Source organism: Pleurodeles waltl, chromosome 5 (assembly GCF_031143425.1).
Source record: "Pleurodeles waltl isolate 20211129_DDA chromosome 5, aPleWal1.hap1.20221129, whole genome shotgun sequence".
Classification (NCBI taxonomy): Eukaryota; Metazoa; Chordata; class Amphibia; order Caudata; family Salamandridae; genus Pleurodeles; species Pleurodeles waltl.
The window spans coordinates 1,505,441,577-1,505,453,702 of record NC_090444.1 but is presented as its reverse complement, the minus strand read 5'-3'; positions in this window follow the sequence as shown (position 1 = coordinate 1,505,453,702).

The window sequence follows — 12,126 nt, the reverse complement described above, 5'->3', positions numbered from 1 at the left end:
ATTTAGAGCTGTCCATTGTGCCCTCACACCTCTGCATCCAAGATGGCAGAGGTCTGGGACACACTGGAGGAGCTCTGGGCACCTCCCCTGTGAGGTGCAGGTCAGGGGAGTGGTCACTCCCTTTTCCTTTGTCCAGTTTTGCAGCAGAGCTGGGCTGGGGGATCCCTGAACCGGTGTAGACTGGCTTATGCAGAGAGGGCACCATCTTGTGCCCATCAAAGCATTTCCAGAGGCTGGGGGAGGTTACTCCTCCCCAGCCCTTCACACCTATTTCCAAAGGGAGAGGGTATAACACCCTCTCTCAGAGGAAATACTTTGTTCTGCCTTCCTGGGACAAGGCTGCCCAGGCCCCAGGGGGGCAGAAAGCTGTCTGAGGGGTTGGCAGCAGCAGTAGCTGCAGTGAAGGCCCCGGAAAGGTAGGTTGGCAGTACCCGGGTTCTGTGCTAGAGACCCGGGATGCATGGAATTGTCCCCCCAATACCAGAATAGTATTGGGGTGACAATTCCATGATCCTAGACATGTTACACAGCCATGTTCGGAGTTACCATTGTGACGTTACATATAGGTAGTGACCTATATGTAGTGCACGCGTGTAATGGTGTCCCCGCGCTCACAAAGTTCGGGGAATTTGCCCTGAACAATGTGGGGGTACCTTGGCTAGTGCCAGGGTGCCCACACACTAAGTAACTTGGCACCTAACCTTCACCAAGTGAGGGTTAGACATATAGGTGACTTATAAGTTACTTAAGTGCAGTGTAAAATGGCTGTGAAATAACATGGACGTTATTTCACTCAGGCTGCAGTGGCAGTCCTGTGTAAGAATTATCTGAGCTCCCTATGGGTGGCAAAAGAAATGCTGCAGCCCATAGGGATCTCTTGGAAACCCAATACCCTGGGTACCTAGGTACCATATACTAGAGAATTATAAGGGTGTCCCAGTGTGCCAATCAGAATTGGTAAAATTAGTCACTAGCCTACAGTGACAATTTTCAAAGCAGAGAGAGCATAAACACTGAGGTTCTGGTTAGCAGAGCCTCAGTGATACAGTTAGGCACCACACAGGGAACACATATAGGCTACAAACCTATGAGCACTGGGGTCCTGGCTAGCAGGATCCCAGTGACACATATCAAACACACTGACAACATAGGGTTTTCACTACGAGCACTGGGCCCTGGCTAGCAGGATCCCAGTGAGACAGTCAAAACACCATGACATATACTCACAAACAGGCCAAAAGTGGGGGTAACAAGGCTAGAAAGAGGCTACCTTCCTACAATGGTTGCATTTTTTTTATTGACTGCACATCAATCACATTACCACTCTGATCTCTCCTAATACCACATCCTCTATACGGAGGTACGTTAATAACCTGATGTCGCACACCTTACATTCCACTTATGTTCACCATCACCTGCGGGCTCTGAATTCCTGTCTGAGAAGATTTAATTTTCATCATAATCAATTTCTCTTTCAATTTTTTCTGCATGAATTAAGTTTCACCACTATAGTACTTGGCATACTGCAGTACTTCATCAATCGGTGTATTCTGCCAACAAATCAAATGCTGCTGAATCATGTTGCTAATCTCAGATTTCAATCCTTCAATGAATCTAAAGACAAAATGACTCATGTCTTTTGGCTCAGTAGTTTCAGAACCACTCTGATGTTTAAAAGCCTGCAGCAATCTCTTTTAATAAGCATGGATTGATTCCTTTGTTTCTTGTGCTATCCTGTCAATCCTTTGGCAATCAAAATGTTTTGGGGAAACTTTGTTCTTTATAAATTCAATCACTTTATAATATCCTTTCACCATGGTTTCAGACAGTGCACCTGTAACTGGATCTCTCAGCGGTTTATAAGTTGACCAATTAACACTCCACTTGCACTCAACCTACAAATTGACTGGAACCACAAATAAAGTGTTAAAATCTTTCTACAGCCATTTTGAGAGTTTCACAAATCTTTCTGTTTGCTCATACCATTCTACTAGCTTCTCCCTCAATTTCAGGTAATTATCAGTGAATGACGATATGTCACTTCTGCACCACGGGGCATGTACATAACACCCACCTGGAATCTCTCTCATTGGTAGCATTTTTACACCATCATTAGCCTGATTTGCTCCAGCCGGAGGTAAATTCTGCTTCGATTTCCACTGGTCTCTTTTCTTCGACTATCTGCTTTCCAGTTTATCTAACGCTCCCAATGTTTGAATGTTTGCAATTATTTCTTTAATGTGCATTTTCATACCGGGTGTTCTCATGTTTGCAATGTCTTTTGGCACTGAACTGTAACCTGTAACTCCTTCGTAAGGGCTTTGATTTTTCTAAATCCACATCATATTTTTCAGAAAGTTCTACTAATTTCTCATAATTCAGTCCTGCACATTGTGTAACATCTTTGCACAATTAACTCAATTCATCTTCAATGTATGTATCCAGGCGTTCCAGTTCAAGTGTTCACTCAATTACTTCATTTGATTCTGATTTTAATCTGGTCACATTCACTGTTCTGTCTCTCTCTGGAGTCTCTTCGGTTCTGACACTACTACCTGTTGCTAAACTAATTGCTTCTATGGGTCATATTTTGTAGTGTATGTACACTTGCAATCTGATCTGGTGTGGGCATACATGGAAGTTAAATTCCCTGAGGACATCTCAAACCAACTATTGGTCCTGCCTGATTTAACATCTGGTTAGGATCAGCAATTTGTGTAGGGGTTAAAGTTGGAACACACAAAGCTAATCTCTCCATCTCTTAATTGTTTGAAAGAACTGATCTCTGCATATCAAATGGTGACATACCCGCAGATATAGGATGTATTGGGTATTGTTTCCAGGGCTACCTGAAACATACAATGAGAAAACGTGACCTATAATCACGTGAACTGTCAGTGCATCAGGTCCTGTCAACTTTGTCTGATTCTGAGTAACCGTTATTCCAGCACTTTGCCCAGAAAAGACTGCACTGAAGGTCTGTCCTGATTGACTCGGTAATATTTGGCATTGTCTGCACTGGGGTATACATGGGCATAGTCTAAAGATGACATAAATTGTGCACAGGAGCTGTCACATTAGGCGTTGACACCTTTTGATTCACATAAGGGCTTGGCATTTCCTGACTCATGATGGGACTCGATATTTGCTATGCTGTATTAACAACTGGAACTGGGGGATAAATTGTGGCACCTGAGTTGCTGAAGTCACAGGTGTATTTGGAGCTACTTTAACCAGCCTTTGTGTAACTTGAGTTGTTGGCACATTTGAGGTTTCATTCTGCACTGCTCTTTTAACTGAATGATATGGTGGGGGATGATTAATTAAAAGCTGATTCAAAAACTCATCTTCTGAGTCACTTTCATGTGTAACTGTCTTTATTTTCATCTGCTGTCTGTTCAGCTTTTTCTGTCTGCTTCTTTCTTGTTTTACGTTTTGTAATCCTATCACCTTCCTCCTTGAAAGCTGGAAGCATTCTCATCCCATCTAATATCTCTGTTTGCCACATTTTTTGTTCTGCATCCACTAGTGTTTTAGCTGCTTTGCACATTCTGTTCTCAAATTTTGCAGTTTCTTTTTGTCTAGCAACAAGTTCCCAAATAGCAAGAGCTTCAAATTGTGCGAGTCTTGGAGGAGACTTAAATTCACCCAATATTCTCCTCACATTTTCAAAAATTCTCATATTAAAAGTTCTGTAACAAGGAAAAGCTAATGAAAACTCTTTATCAGTAATTTTGCAGCACCGTTTAACCCAAAAGCATGCTGAAACTTCTCTCGACCTCTGATACTTCGTATTCTGGTTTCCTTTCGGGTGCTACCTGTTCACCCTCCCTAACTTGAATAACCGTGTTCTCAGCTCATTGGTTAAAGTCTTAAAAAACAATTTTTGCACAATTTCAATTAATAACACAAATTTTAATTAAACCAGGAAGCAAATTCAATCCCACAATCCTTCTCATAAGCTATTCTCAACCAATGACAAGGCAGTATTGTCCACCAATACGAGTGCAGCGTTCTCACTAACAGACCAATCCCAGCTTGACACAAATGACGTCACACTCACTTCACTTAGCAGCTGCAGTCGCTTCGTAGTTGTCTCTCACACAATTACTCACACGTACACTAAATGCTAAATATTGTGAGCACTTCGGAAACCAAAATTCTGACTGCACACTTTGGGTAGGGCTCAAATGCTTTGAAAGCTGCATGGCTTACACATCCAGCTGTGTCTTTCACAATTTTACATGAGTTAAACTTGACCATCAATTCTCACCCTGGATGATACGGATCCTCCCAGTGCACTCAAGATTCACCTAATACTAACCAACATCTCACAATCACTCAAGGAAAAACTAATTGCACTGTCAATGATGCCTCATGACCAACACCTCACTGCAGACAATAAATTAACCAAGTGTCTCCTATGCGTTACCCCGGGGTCTCAGACCTCAACGGACCCATCAACAACAAAAACTGTGGACAATTTTTTAACACAAATCACCACAATCACTTTGAATGCGATGACTCCGCAAACATCTCACTTCACTGCAATCTGTAGCAAAAAGCATTGCGAGTGCAAATCCCTACATATACTTCCATTTCACTACACTTTAACACACAACGCTGGAATTTCATCAACCTCTCAACTAACCATAGAACAACATACAGGATGGGAAATTTTTGGACTAAAAAATTACATGTGCCCAATACTGATAAACAATGTGGCTACGCCTCTCATGGGACAAAATGTTCACTTTGCTATCAGAACTTTCACCCTTATGCTAAACATAAGGTATGATATGTATTATATATATATATATATATATATATATATATATATATAAAAGATATTATGTCCCTCATTACAACGTTGGCAGTCGGTGATAAAGTAACAGTAATAGCGCCAACAGGCTGGCGGTAACTACCGCCAAATTATGACCATGGCGGAAGGATCTTAGATAGACAGCCACTTTACCACACCGACCGCCAGGGCAGAAACAACAGGCACCACGGCGGTAGCCGCCTACAGCCAGGCAGAAGTCAATGTTCCGGCCACCATACTAAGACCATTGAAAGTGCTACCTTTTACGGGTCAGTACCAACGACAGCAAACTCCTGGCGGAAACACTGCACAAAAGAGAAAGGACTCACCTTTTGAGACACAGGGAACAACCACGATGCCATGGAGCCTGAGTTGCAAATTTTTCCTATGATATTTTATGTCGTGCTCCACCATTAACACCAACGATGACGAAGACTAATCACGGTGAGTACAGTCGCCTAGCACACAGGGGAAGGTGGAGGAAAAAGAGAGTGACACACACACGCACAACACACACCAACCCCCAACACCATACACACAATCAGATGCAGTAAGAAAACATATTGACCCTGTACCCCTCAGGAATAATGCAAGGACAACACAAATAGATGAAGGTGAGTGCAATAATATAAATATAGTAAAAAAATGAACATTCAATTTAAAAGTATATACATATGTACAGTTCAAGGAACACTGCCAAGTCCTCAATGGGCGTGGGCCACAGGGCCACATGTCAAAGTCCAAGGCCCCACTTGTCTCCTGCATCAAAACGGAGAGAACACTGCTGGGGCATCCATTGGAAAATAGGCAGGCACCTCAGGGGAACAGGGAACGGGGGGCACCTCAGCCGGCAGATGGAACAACACCACTGGTCCTGGAGGGGGCAACATGCCCTCTGCTCAGTCCTATGGAGTGCAAGGCCACAGTCTCTCAAGTGGGAGACTTGCCCGCATGCTCTGGGAGGCGCAACATGCCCTGTTCTTGGTCCTGGGAGGTGTAAGGCCACAGTCTCTCAAGTGGGTGACTTGTCCACATGCTCAGGATGGGGCAACATGCCCTGTGCTTGGTCCTGTGGAGTGCAAGGCCACAGTCTCTTGAGTGGGTGACTTGCCCACATGCCCTGGAGAGGGCAACATACCCTGTACTTGGTCCTGGGGAGTGCAAGGTCACAGTCTCTCAGGTGGGTGTCATACCCACAGGATTTGCAGGGGGCAGGCCGTACAACAGTCCATGGAGACAGGTCTACAGACAGTCCGCCGATGTTGAAGGCTGTTCAGTGGTGGTAGTGGTGCTGCTGCTGGTGTTGGTGGTTGTGGTGGGAAGCTCCAGCCCATCCCCTGCAGCCACGGACGGCTGCCCACTGCTGGTGGTGGTGGTGCTGCTGCTAGTGGTGGTTGTGGGGGGAAGCTCCAGCCCGTCCCCTACAGCCTTGGATGGCTGCCCACTTGAGGTGCTGCTGCTGGTGGTTGTGGGGGGAAGCTCCAGCCCATTCCATGCAGCATCAGACGGCTGCCCACTGCTGGTGGTGGTGGTGCTGCTGCTGGTGGTTGTGGGAGGAAGCTCCAGCCCATCCCCAGCAGCCTCAGATGGCTGCACAACGATGGCTGTTGGTGGAGGCTCCGACTGAGTTCCAGCACCAAGGCCCTTGTCCTTCCAGCCTGCTGGTGCAGGCCCCCTGTCCTTCCTGGCAGCAGGTGGGAGTGGCACCTTGCCATTCAGGGCAGCAGCTTCGGAGGGCTCCTTGCCCTTCCGGGCAGCATTGGGGCAGGCACCCTTTCCTTGACGCTGCCTGGTGCCCTGGATCCTTTCCCACCACGAATGGGTGTGGACACTACTGGGCCCGTGGACTGGGTGGCTGAGGTGCTTGCCTGGGTTTTAGGCACCCTGGCCAGACATAAAGGATAGGGGGAGGGGTAGGGAAGAGGTCAGTTATGGAGAGGAAAAGCTGCTTAGAGGCATTGGGGTGGGAAGAGGGAGAAGGTTTCGGAGTGGAGGAAGAGGGAGTGGTTGTGGGAGGTGTTTGTCTGCTGTGTTTGGGCGCAGGTGCATGGGCTGGATGTTGTTGTGAGGTGGATAACTGTTGGGTATCTGAGTGCTTGCGTTTGTGCACCTTGGGAGGGGGGAACAGACACACTGGGAAAGGACACAGGGGATGTGTGCATGGCTGTAGTGGTGGTGTCTACCAGTGAGGTGTGTGTTCTGCCAGGTGTACTGGTGATGCTGGTAGTGGAAGAGGATGTAGTGCATGCAGGTGTGAGTGTAGATGCAACTAGGAGGGAAGAGAAGGAGGAGGAGGGGGACACAGTAGAGGCAGTGGAGTCTGGATTGATCTCTGTTGGGTCGTCAAGCCAGTGTGAATTCCCTCCAGAAATGCATTTGTCTGTTGCATTTGGGTTGCCAGCCCCTGGATGGCATTCAGTATGGTTGACTGCCCAACAGAGATGGATCTCAGGAGGTCAATATCCTCCTCACTCAGGGCAGCAGGGCTCACTGGGGCAGGGCCTGAGGTGCCTGGGGTGAAGGAGATGCCCACCCTCCTGGGTGAGTGGGCACAGGCAACTCGCTGAGTGGCTGCTGGGAGGGCGGTGCTGGTATGGGGGTGGCGGCTGTAGCTGGGTTGGTCACAGAAGTGTCCACCACCACCAGGGAGCTTCCATCGGAGGAGGTATCTGTGGCAGAACTGTCCCCTACAGTCTCTGCCATGGTGCTCCCCTCGTCCTCCGTCCCACTGGGGTCCTCACTGTCGGTGGACTCTGCCTTCTGGGTCCTGTGGGATGCAGCTCCCTCTGTCACCGGTGCCTCTGCTCCTCCACCAGATGACAGTAATGCACACAAGAACAGGGTGACAAAACAAAAAGGGGGGAGAGACAAAGGATACACTGGGTCAATGGCTGCACTAACACCACTGTTGGCGTACATACCACCCTCACACACAGGGAACATGCCTACGCAATTTGCAATGCACTACCAGTATAAAATGCTAGCCACCAGGGCATGGGGAGGGACACATACCGCCAACTGCAGCATACCTGGGACCCACACAGCCCTGCCCAGTAGTGGATGCCTACAAGGAAGGTAGGAGGAATCGCAGATCATAACCCTGCCCAACATGGGACCTACTCTGCAATGGCAGGCCTGGCCTAAGGGCACCCACAGACACACATCCACCACCCGGATACCACCCCCCCAGGCATAACTTGTAATGATGGGCACTGTACCCACCCCCTTGTGGCTGCTGTGATGCCCTCAAGCGCCCATCCAGCTCAGAGTAGGCCACCACCAGTATGCGGGCGATCAGGGGGTCAGGGTTCAACAGGCACCCCTTCCTCGTTGGGAGGCCATCCCCAGCTGGGCCCCTGCCACCTTCCGTCCCCAGAGTCTCAGGTTCTCCCACTGTTTCCGACAGTGGGTGCTCCACCTGCCATAGACCCCCAGGGTCTGCATGTCCTTTGCGATGGCACGCCATATACCCTTCTCTTGATGGGTGCTGACCTGCAGAGAAATGCACACAGGGAAAGGTATTAGTCAGACCATCCTGCCTGTTACACTTATGGCCCACCATACCCCTTCACAACTCCATTTGCACACACAGGGCCCAGCACACAAGCTGCACGCCGCCCAGGGGTCATCCACGAACATGAGGCCTTCACACACACACACACCACTCCATGCATTCATGCCCCATGCATCGTTCTCACAGTGTACTCACCTGTTGGTCTGGAGGCCAATACAGCAGTCTGTACAGGGGTAGGACCCTATCCACCAGTCGCTCCAACTCCGCCTAGGTGAAGGTAGGGGCCCTTTCTTCATTCACACACGCCTTGGTAGGTTACCGACACAGGTCACAGCAGCACATGCAGTGTAGGTCCTCTCCTGTTGAAGGTCAGGTAGCAAGTGAGTGAACAGGTAGAAAATGGCAGTGACGTCTGCGGCGGTGCATACCGTCACTGCGGTATGCACTGCCGCGGACGTCACTGCCGGTGTACATCACCATTGGCCACTGTACCCCATAGGGGCCAATATTACCCAATGAGGAGTTGCACGGCGGTTCCCGACCGCCTCCCGCAACGGCGCACTACGTCAGTGGAATTACATCATTTCCACCTGTCCCTCCACCCAGGACAGGCGGACGCCATTTCAGGGAGGTGGGGGCAGACCCTAGATTATATCTGTGTTACAGTTCACATTTGGACATACAGGACAAATGCCACCAATACATTTCAAATTAACATAATGCATTGTACTGTTGTGGCTACAATGTTCAGTTTGTGACCAGCTCATCACTCTTTTGCCCCATAGATTTCTACCACTGCAGATGAATAGGAGATGGAGACATACCCCCATCTACAGACCCCTGGTGGACTTGGCAACAATGAAGGACAGGCACATTATCCTCACCTATAGACTTGACAGGGCCACAATCACGGAGCTGTGTGCCCAACTGGAGCCTGACCTGATATCTGCTATCCATCACTCCACTGGGATCCCCCTCTTCTGCAAGTTCTATCAGTGCTCCATTTCCTGGCAACTGGTTCTTTCCACGTGACAGTGGGCTTGGCAGCAGGAATGTCACAGTCAATGTTCTCAATAGTGCTGACCAGAGTGTTGTCTGCCTTGATTTAACACATGTGCAGCTACATTGTATTTCACCAGGTGGAGGATTTGGCCACAATGAAGGCTGACGTCTATGCAATGGGACATATCCCCAATATAATTGGGCCAATTGATGGAACACATATTGCAATTGTCCCCCCCCCGGCAAAATGAGCAGGTGTTCAGATATCGAAAAAGTTTTCATTCCATGAATGTCCAGATGGTGTGCTTGGCGGACCAGTACATCTCACATGTCAATGTTAAGTATCCTGGGTTGGTGCATGATGCCTTTATCCTGAGGAATAGCAGCATCCCAAATGTGATGGGCCAACTCCAGAGGCACAGGGTGTGGCTAATAGGTGAGCCCTGGTTCCCACCCAGTGGATGGTGTATGGGTATAGTGTAAGCCATATTAGATAGTGTGTGGCTAAATGTTGTCCCTCCATATTTGCAGGTGACTCAGGTTACCCCAACCTATCATGGCTACTGACCCCTGTGAGGAGTCCCAGGACTATGGCAGAAGAACGTTACAATGAGGCACATGGGCGTACAAGAAGGATAATAGAACATACCTTTGGCCTCCTGAAGGCCAGGTTTCGGTGCCTCCATTTAACAGGTGGATCCCTGTGCTACTTAACCAAGAAGGTCTGCCAGATAATTGTGGCATGCTGTATGTTGCACAACCTTGCCTTGAGATGCCATGTGCCTTTTCTGCATGAGGAGGAGGCTGGAGATGGCCGTTTGGCAGCAGTGGACCCTGTGGACAGTGAGGATGAGGAGGCAGAGGATGAGGATGAGGACAACAGAACTGCAGTGATCAGACAATACTTTCAATGACACACAGGTAGGACAGTGTTACTTCTTATTTCATTGACACTTTCTTGTTTATCTTTGTCACTGGCATGCTGTTATTTCCCACTTCTGTGCCCACTCACTGTACCCTTGGGTCACTCATTTTGCAAATGTTGGTGCCCCACTATCGCTCCAGGTGTGATCACTGCAGCCAAGTACAGGTCTTTCCAATTTGAACATTACTGTACATTTGAAGTGCAATGTTTGAACCTGGTTAAACAAATACATACTTAAATCATTTGACATACTCCACACTTGTATTTTTTCAAAGGGTGTTTACTTAAGTGCTAAGAAGTAGAGGGGAAAGTGCATTGGGCTGGGTGTGATGATGGAGGAAAGTCCAGGGTATAGTTCCCGTCTGTTGGCAGCACAGGTGCATTGTCCAAGGGGAGCAATGGCAGTTAAAGGTGGACAGGGTGACAGAGTGGGGCACAAAGGTGACAATCAGGAGAGTTTAATTTCCTGGCATGGGTCTTGGCAATAGTCTCTGGCTTCTGCCTGGATCGCAGGGAATGTTTGCAGGGTAGTTCACCTTCTGTAGGGGGAGGAATGCTGGTGGCCTGTTGGTCCTGTGGCGGGGCCTCCTGTCCACTAGCGGCAGCGGAGGTGGAAGGCAGTTTAGATGTCTGGCTAGTGGCAGGGGCCCACTGTTGTGAGGCTGCCTCCCTCGTAATGCTGGCCATGTCTTCCAGCACCCCTGCAATGGAGACCATGGTGGTGTTAATGGCCTGCAAGTCCTCTCCTATCCCCATTTACTGTCCCTCCTGCAGCCACCTGTTCTCCTGCAGGTTGGCCAGGATCTGGCCCAGCGTATCCTGGGAATGTTGGTATGCTCCCAGGATCTCAGAGAATGCCTCCTGGAGAGTCAGTTCCCTGGGCCTGTCCTCCCCAGCGCACAGCAGTCCTCCCAGTTTTCCTGTTGTCCTGTGCCTCTGTCCCCTGAACCGTGTGCCCACTGCCACTGACCCCAGGTCCCTGATTGTCTTGGGTATGAGGTGTGCCCTGGGGTCCCTGGGGTCAACTGCTGATTGACATGTCCTGGGGACAGCGGTATGGGTACACTGGGTGGGTGCTGTGATGGTGTTTCCTGAGGGGGGAGGCTCTGTGGTGGTGTGTGACTGTGGCTGGGTTACCGACTGTCCAGATGTCCCTGATGGACCAGGGTGGTCATCCAGGCGACCTGTGGGCCTATTCTGTGGGGGGACTGGATAGTGCTGACACCTCTTCTCCAGTGACATTGGCTGGGGTACCTGTGGGGATGTGAAAGCAGTGTTATTGTTTCTGTGTGTGACATATTGTGCATGGGTGGGTTGCCCTCTTTGGTTGTATTCGCCCTGGCAGCTTTCACTTGTGTGAGTTGGTATATGTGGGATAGCTGATTCTCTTGAGTGTGCATGCTTTAGTGATAGGTGTCCATGCAGGTCTATGAGTGGTGTCAATGCATTGGTGGTGCATGTAGAGCTTGGCATTGGGATGGGTGATATGTGATGGTAGGGTGTGTGGGAGGTGGTGGAGTGATGGGAGTGAGGGTGAGGGTATGTGTTGGCATGCAGGTAGGGAGGTGATAGTAATAGAGAGTTGAGTTACCAGAGTCCAGCCCTCCTGCTACTCCTGCCAGGCCCTCAGCATACATGATTGCCAAGACTTGCTCCTCCCATGCTGTTAGTTGTGGGGGCAGAGGTGGGGGTCTACCACCAGTCCTCTGGATAGCGAGTTGGTGTCTTGCTGCTATGGAACGTACTTTCTCCCCGTAGGTCATTCCACCTCTTTGTGATATCATCCCTGGTTCTTGAGTGTTGTCCCACGGCGTTGACCCTTTTCACGACCCTCTGCCATAGCTCCATCTTGCTAGCAATGGA